This window comes from Mustela erminea, chromosome X (genome assembly GCF_009829155.1).
Source record: "Mustela erminea isolate mMusErm1 chromosome X, mMusErm1.Pri, whole genome shotgun sequence".
Taxonomy (NCBI): domain Eukaryota; kingdom Metazoa; phylum Chordata; class Mammalia; order Carnivora; family Mustelidae; genus Mustela; species Mustela erminea.
In genome coordinates, this window is record NC_045635.1 from 107,521,370 (window position 1) to 107,527,490 (window position 6,121).

Consider the following 6,121-nt stretch of genomic DNA (forward strand, 5'->3'; position numbering starts at 1 on the left):
TAAATCCATGAGAATAAGAGATATACTCCAGAAAGCTGGAGTATCTATGTTAATTTCAGACAAAAGCAGAATTCAGAGCAAAGAAAATTATCAGGAATAAAGAGGGACATTGCATAATGAGAAAGTGGTCAATTCTCCAAGAAGGCATAAAAATCTTATTTATGTGCCTAAAAACAGAGTGACAAATTATTAGAGGCAATCAAAAGACATTGAATGGCTGGAATGATTTTATAAACATGTACAAGGCTGGCTTCATAACCCATGAAGAGCCCAGGGCTGTCTTCCTCTCCATTGTGGGGCATCCATGGTACCAAGGCATGAAGGTGGACATGGGCCAGAGGACTTCTACATGTTTGATGAGGCCCAGAGCAAGAGGGACTTCCTGACCCTGAAGTATCTTACTGAGTATAGTAATTGTCATTGGGAAACAATGGGAAACAACTGGGATGACATGGAGATCTGGCACCACACCTTCTACAATTAATTGCCTGTGGCCCCAAGCAGCACCCCATGCTACTAACCAAGGTCACCCTGAACCCCAACTATGGGAAGATGACACATATCATATTTGAGACCTTCAATATCCCAGTCATGTAGGTGGCCATCCAGACCATGCTGTCCCTGTACTCTTCTTGCTATGCCACTGACATTGTGATGATCTTTGATGACTAGGCCACCCACACTGTGCTTATGTACAAGGGGATACACCCTTCTCCATGCCATCCTGCATCTGGAACTGGTTGGCTGGGACCTGATGGACTACCTCATAGAGATCCTCATGGAGCATGGCTACAGCTTCACCACCACTGTTGAGCAGGATATCATGTGTGACATCAAGGAGAAGTTGTGCTGTATTTCCCTGGACTTTGAGCAGGAGTTGGCTACTGTGACTTCCAGCTCCTTCCCAGAGAAGAGTTAAGAGGTGCCAGATGGACATATCATGACCATTGGCAATGTGCAGTTATATTCCTCCTAGCTAGGCACTCTTCCAGCCTACCTTCCTGGGCATGGAATCCTGTGGTATCCATAAAACTATCTTCAATTCCATCATGAGGTGTGATGGAAACATCCATAAAGACCTCAATACCAACAAGGTTCTGTCTGGTGGGACCACCATATACCCTAGCCTCGCTGACAAGATGCAGAAGATCATTGCCTTGGCACCTAGCACAATGAAGATCAAGATTATCACACCCCCTGAATACAAGTACTCTGTGTGGATCCCCAGCTTCATTCTGGGCTTACTATCCACCTTCCAGCAGATATGGATAAGCAAGCAGGATTACAAGCAAGGCCACTTCATTATCCAGTGCAAATGTTTTTAGGCAGACTGTTACTTTAATCACAACTTTTCTTAACAAAACCTAACTTGTGCAGAGAATGAGATGAGATTGGCATGGCTTCATTTGTTTTGGTCTTTGATTTATTTTAGATTTCTTTTTGTGGGTTTTTTTTTTTTTTTGTTTGTTTGTTTGTTTTGGTGATTTACTCAGGATTTAAAGACTAGAACAGTGACGGTGACAGCAGGTGGTTAGGGAGAGCATCTCCAAAGTCCTACAGTGTGACCAAGGGCTTTGGACATTTTTTTTAAAATTTTTTTTTCAGTGTTCCAAGATTCATTGCTTATGCACCACACCCAGTGTTCCATGCAATACATACCCTCCTTAATACCCATCACCAGACTCACCTAACCCCCCACATCCCCTCCCTTCCAAAACCCTCAGTTTGTTTCTCACTGTCCTTAGTCTCCCATGGTTCATCTCCCCCTCCAATTTCCCCCATTTCACTTTTCCTTTCCTTCTCCTAATGTCCTCTGTGTTATTCCTTGTGCTCCACAAGTAAGTGAAACCATATGATAAGTGACTCTTTCTGCTTGACTTATTTCACTCAACATAATCTCCTCCAGACCCATCCATGTTGATGAAAAAGTTGGGTATTCATTCATTCTGAAGGAGGCATAATACTCCATTGTGTATATGGACCATAACTTCTTTATCCCTTCATCTTTTGAAGAGCATCTTGGTTCTTTCCACAGTTTGGTGACTGTGGCCATTGCTGTTATGAACATGGGGGTACAGATGGCCCTTCTTTTCACTACATCTGTATCTTTGGGATAAATACCCAGTAGTGCAATTGCAGGGTCATAGGGTAGCTCTATTTTTAATTTCTTAAGGAATCACCACACTGTTTTTTAAAGTGGCTGCACCAACTTGCATTCCCATTAACAGTGTAAGAGAGTTCCCATTTATCCACATCCTCTCCGGCACTTGTTGTTTACTCTCTTGTTAATTATGGCCATTCTAACTGGTGTAAGTGGTATCTCAATATAATTTTGATTTGAATCTCCCATGACGACGATTTTTTCATGTGTCTGTTAGCCATTTGTATGCCTTCTTTGAAGAAGTGTCTGTTCATGTCTTCTGCCCATTTTTTAAATTTGATTATCTGTTTTCTGTGTGTTCAGTTTGAGGAGATCTTTATAGATCTTGAATATCAGCCCTTTGTAGTGTCTTTGTAAATATCTTCTCCCATTTCATGGGTTGCTGTGTTATTTTTATAAAATAGTCACTCTAAGTATCATGAGATTCTGTTACAGGAAGTCCCTTGCCTTACCAAAAGCCACTCCATTCCTCCCTCAGATAGAAAGGCCAGTACTTGTGGAGTTCACACAGGAGAGGATGATAGCATTGCTTTTGTGTGAATTATTTAGTCCATTTTAATAAATCTTCACTTTAATATTTATTCCTTTTTTTTTTTTTTGAAAGGTCTGCCATTATGGCTCCCTTCTATACCCCCACACACAACTTGAGATGTATGAAGACTTGTGGTCTCCCTGGGAGTAGGGTTGAGGCATGGATGTGGCCAGGGCTTACATGCACATTCATTTACTGACTTGAGACCAGTGCAATAAAGTTGCATACATTATAGAAAAGACAAAAAACGAGACCTAACTATATGCTATCTATAAGAGACTCACTGGAGTTTTAAGGGTATATATATATATATATATATATATATATACACACACACACACACACATATATATATGTACATATATATATACCTATATACATTTATATAGGTGCATATAGGTATATATATGTATATGTGTGTATATATATATGTATATGTATATATGTATGTGTATATGTATATATATATAAATGTATATAGGTACATATATACATACATTTTTTATGTTTATATATTTATATATGTATATATGTGTATATGTGTATATATACATATGTATATATAAATGTATATAGGTACATATAGATATATATGTGTGTATATATATATATATATTTAACTCAAAGTGAAGGGATGGAAAAAGATAACCCATGTAAATGATAACTAAAAGACAACAATGGTAGCCATATTTATATCAGACAAAGTATACCTCAAGTCAAAAACTATAACAGGAGATAAGACCATTATAATATGTTAAAAGAATAAAATACACCAAGATCATAAAACAGTTGTAAATATATGTGCACTCAATATCAGTGATGGTAAGTATATTAAACAAATACTAATGGAATTGAAGGGAGAAATAGAAAATACAATAATGTTAGAACGTTTAATACCCCATTTTCAAAAATGTATAGATCATCCAGACATAAAATCAGTAAGGAAACATTGGACTTCAACCATTCTTTAGCTCCTGTAAACCTAGTAAATATAAAGATCATTCCTTCCAACAGCAGTAGAAAACACATACTTATTAAGTACTCATGGAACATTCTCTGGCACAGATAATGTGTTAGCTCATAAAACAAGTCTTAGCAAATTTAAAAAGATTTAAATCATTCCTACTCTCTTTTGTAACCACAACAGTATGAAACTAAAATTCAATAACAGAAATAAAGCTTGAAAATCTATAAATGTGTGGAAAGTGAATAACACATTTCTGAATAATCAGTAGTTCAAAGAAGAAACCAAAGGGAAACTTAAAAAAAATTTTTTGAAACAAAATTGGAAAAAAAAACATTTCAGAACTCATGGGATACGCCATGAACAATTCTAGGAAGGAAGTTCATAGCAATAAATGCATATGCTAAGAAAAAATAAATATCTCAAATAAAAGATCTAAATTTATACCTCAAGGAACTAGAAGAACAAACTAAACCCAAAGTTAGCATAAGAAAGAAAATAACATGTAAAGCAGAAATAAATGAAATAGAAAATAAGAAAACAGTATAAGTTGGCTAACTGCATTTAAATTTTATAAAAAAAAGAAACAGAAAATATCAAAGAAACGGAGGTGTCTTATTAAAAAATAAACAAAACTGACAAACCTATAGATACATGTAACAAGAAAAAAGAGGAATCAAATAATAAAATACAAATAGGAGAGAAGTTACAACAGAAATACAGAGCATCATGAGAGACTGTTATGAAAACTTTTATGCCACCAAATTAGACAACATAAGTTCCTGGAAATGTGCTATCTACCTGGACTGAAACACAAAGAAAAGAAAATCTGAACAGACTAATAATGAGTAAGGAGATTCAATCAGTAATCAAAATCTTCCCAAGAAAGAAAAGCCCAGGACTTCACAGGTGAATTCTACCACACTTAAAGAACAACTGATGTCAATCCTTCTTAAATCTAAAAATATGAAGAAATATTCATCTTACAAAGCCAGCATTCCCTTGATACCAAGTCAGATAAGGGCACAAAAAGAAAAGGAAACTATGTGTCAATATCCCTGGTGAATATTGATGCAAAAATTTTCAACAAAACATAGAAAAAATTCAAGGGCACTTTGAAAGGATCATACAAAAATATGAAAATAAAATGAAAGCATCATAAAACATGATCCAGTGAAATTTATCTCCAGATGGAAGAATGATTCAATGCATATATCAAAAAGTGTGATATACCATGTTGGGCCCCAAGAGGCTAAGATGGCGCCGGGTGGCCTTCTCTTCCGGATCAGGAACCCACATGGCTGACCACAAAGGCGCCAAAGTGGCGGTTTCGGTTTCCCATCAGTTTCGTTTCCCGCGAGTCTCCACCCCCTGCAGGGCGTGTCTCTCCCAACACCCGCCGACACGGCACATCCCCATTGGCCCCCACTTTGCTGACCTCACTTCCCTTCCCTCACCCCATATAAGCCGCTGCCCTGCTCAATAAAGCGAGATCCTGCTTCGACAGACCTCCCGAGCCCGGTGTCTTCTGTGGGTGCGTTCCGGGTTCGCGACACTCGCCATCCCGCTCAGCCCCAAGGGGAGGCCTCCGGCTGGCCCGGGCGCCTCCTCCCCTCGGCGGGGAGCCCAACAACTGGTGCCCCGTGTGAGGAACCTCGCTCTTCTCGCTGACGGGCCAATCGGTCTATGGGTGAGTGTACCCCCATAAGCTATGGGGCAGTCCTTTTATAAAAATGACCCTTCCTTAGAATCCCTACGCTTCCTTCTGCCGCGGTCTTTCCCTCACCGACTCCCAGGCTCTCAAAACATGGGAAAACCTTATTAAAGCCGCCCCTTGGCTGCCTGAAAGTAATCTCTTTGACTGGGACACCTGGGACCATATCGAACAATTAGTTCGCAAAGCCCATGTCAACCCGCCCGAAACAGCTGCCCCAAATGAATCCCACCAGCCCTCAAAGGAGCCCGCCTCCACCGTCTCAAACACCACTGGAGACCCCCCTGTAAAACCAAAGAGGCTCTATCCCTCGCTAGATCCCTTTGATGCAGCTCCTTGGCCCCCGGATCTCCAACCCAAATCTCGGGCTGAAGGCCCTCCTATGCGCCCCCCTTCTACTAACCCCTTCCTCCAACCATCAGCACCCACTCCTCCGCCTCCTTATTGCCCCCCCCCCGGAGCATAGGACAATGTTTTATCCTTATCGCACGCGAGGACGCCTCTTCACTGTCAGCGCTGGATTCAGCTGCCTCCACCTTTCGTAACTCCCTTATACGTCCCTACCCTGACCAATATTGACTGGAGCAGGTAGGGACAGCTCTACACCCCTATTCAGCATGAAGAAGTTACAGAAGATGAGACCTTCCACCTTCAACCACCTTAGAGATTTAAGGGTCAAAATTGTTCAGGAGGGAATGATGAGGGAGCAGGAGGCTGGCTGAGGACAAAGCAAAAGCTGGCGCCTTGCAC

At 40.3% G+C, this 6,121-nt stretch overlaps 1 pseudogene; it reads left to right on the plus strand.

Moving 5' to 3' along the window:
• The first annotated feature begins 236 nt into the window (after positions 1–236).
• On the plus strand, positions 237–1,325 carry LOC116582350 (annotated as a pseudogene).
• Positions 1,326–6,121: the final 4,796 nt, after the last annotated feature.